Genomic DNA, 2,560 nt, shown 5'->3' with positions numbered 1-2,560 from the left:
TCTCTTATCTCTTAGATTTTGACCTTCTCATTCCTTCATCCATTCTGTTTGTGGATAGTAACCATAGTTCCAAGTAAAAATGTGTTCAGATCCAATACTAATGTATTGAATCCTTCAAATTTCAACACCATTTAAGCATGACTTTTTTTTTTTCTTTAATTTTTCCTTTTTTTTTTTCCCCAAATCATTTGCTATAACATCTCTCCTATTCTTAATCTAGTACTACCTCTATCATAGTAGTATCAGAGAGGAGGTAGAAGTTTTGGCAGATACTAGATTCTATCTGTTCATCGGTAATCAAAAAGGTTGGAGTAAATCTGACAATATCCTGTTAGTAAATAATATGTAAAAAGAGGAATAAATACACTACTAGATAGTAGCTAATAACCTGTTGTAACTTACCTAATAAGTTGGTAAATCTCTTTACTCCTGGAAATAAGTATCTTTATACTAGTACTCTTTGTTCTTAGTATTTTTTAGCTGTTTACTGGCAATCTGAATATAAAATTGTTAGAAATGAGATATATTTTATAACATAAACCTCTTTCTAAATAGAATTACTCACAGATAACTTGATTGAAACCAGTAGATTCCTGAAGAAAAATCCAGATTTGTGTTATCAAAACCATCTAGCTACAGTACTATGGAGGAGTAGTGTGTATATTAGGTAATTTGGATGGCAAAAAGTATAACTTGAAAAATTATCTCTCAAGTAGCATTGTAGTAGGACTGAAGAGATATCCAGAAGTGATAGATGAAGTTGTCAACCATATTAGTTCCTAAAATTTAAATACTAAATTAGTCAAGTTCAACTTAAATAGAATCTTATAATAGTGTAAAACTTGTATAGAAAAAGTAAAGTTATCCAAAGACTAAATTTACCTAATAAGAGAAACCAAATATCTCTTATAGGCCTTTCCCGCCACTACGTTAATAATGTAATGAGAGCATTGGAAAGGTCATAAAAAAAATACAGTAGTAAGAAGGACAGAGTGCTAAATAACTTAAATTAGTTTTCATTTCTACAAAAAGTAGTAAATAAGAAGGTGAGATACTAGTATGTTGTAGAGAAAGTAAAAAGAAGAATATAGTTATTGGACAGAGAACTGCCACTCCTTCTATCATCTAATTTCCTGATATAAATATCAAAGAAAAAAGAACCATTGGGAAGCTTTCATTACTCTTCTGTAGGAGAGGAAGGAGAGAGGAAGAGAAAGAGAAATGTGTTGCGTGGGAGAAGGAGGAAATGAAAGGAGGAAAGACCGACATTCTGTGGCAAACACGGTCAATAAACCTCCTATGGAGGTGGTGGTGGGAATAGTCAAAGAAGGGACGGAAGGGAGGAAGAAGGTGGACCCATTGTGCCTATGTATACCCCCTCCATCTTCTGCCAAGACTCCCAAATTCCTGGCACATTCCTACCCACCCCTAAGGGTAAGCACTGTGCGTGCCCTTCATGGATTATCACACGGTCCTCACGCAATACACCATACTGTGTTGGACATAGTACGACATCTTCCGTTGTCCACAAACCCTTTTCTCCCCCCCGGCTCCCACGTGTTGACTTTCTAATTTATTCCTTTATACTTCCGTTCGGGGCTAGGCAGTTCTGGTTCCGATTATTGGGCGGCCATGTCGTATGAGCTAGATATCTTTATTCTCTTCAGGTTTGGAAGCGTATGCCGGCGCAGGAGTGGTGATGCGTTATGGGCTGAAGACGGGAAACAGGTTTCCTCTCATGGAGGATCATGTCACCGGTATTCTCAATAGGTGTCCGGATATCAGTCCTTTTCAATTAGCTTCTCTGCATTAGTGATGTTGTTCCAGTGGAAGTCACAAAATACTACCGTTCCTCTCGTGCATATCTAAACTCGTTCCAACACCCTGTTGGAGGGCAAGTGTGCAAAGCAAGAGGTTAGGTAGAAGGCAAAGACCAAGGAATGTAGAAATATATAGGGAAGTACAGATTGGCTGTAAAGAGTGTTATTTTTCCTCTCCAGTCCTTCTACATACGCCGGCGATAGCTATTTACACTATACTTATACCTATAAAAGGCGCCTATACAGCTGTATGAGGCCGGATGTTCCGAGCTGAAGATACTCCCATCACATTGAAGCAATACCTTCGAAGTCCCAAACTTATTTCCTCGGTCCTGGGGGCTCCTGAACAACTCCCTAATTTGGCGATCTCTTACTACTTGAAAGTTCTATCTAGCAGAAGAAGGGAATCGTGACTGGCCTTTGCCAGATCTCTCGGAATTTACAAAGATTGACGTTTTCTCTCGTAGCCCTGTTCCCTGCTATGATCATTAATCCGCCATTTACCAGTATTGTATCATAACAACCTCGATACATTAAAGCTCTGAAATCCGACATCAAACGAATGTGCTGCAATTTTACCAATGAATCACGCACGAATTGAAACTAAGGATGGTATATTTCAAGACCATCAAGTTCCACAATATAATGTCACCAATCCCCTCTTCCCATCCTCCATACATAAAAAACTAATCAAACACATATCATATGATACAAAAAAAAACCACTCGCAACACGGGTCG

General features: G+C 38.1%; 1 protein-coding gene; it reads right to left on the bottom strand.

Annotated features, from left to right (window-relative positions):
* Window positions 1-2,463: 2,463 nt before the first annotated feature.
* GSTUM_00011330001 (uncharacterized protein) overlaps window positions 2,464-2,560 on the bottom strand; it is a 3,614-nt gene continuing 3,517 nt past the window's right edge. The window contains exon 9 of the mRNA XM_002841864.2: window positions 2,464-2,560. This exon is cut by the window's right edge and continues 198 nt beyond it.

The sequence above is a fragment of the Tuber melanosporum genome (genome assembly GCF_000151645.1).
Source record: "Tuber melanosporum whole genome shotgun sequence assembly, scaffold_82, strain Mel28".
Classification (NCBI taxonomy): domain Eukaryota; kingdom Fungi; phylum Ascomycota; class Pezizomycetes; order Pezizales; family Tuberaceae; genus Tuber; species Tuber melanosporum.
The sequence above is the reverse complement of the archived record's forward strand: the minus strand, read 5'-3'. Positions and strand labels throughout refer to the sequence as shown.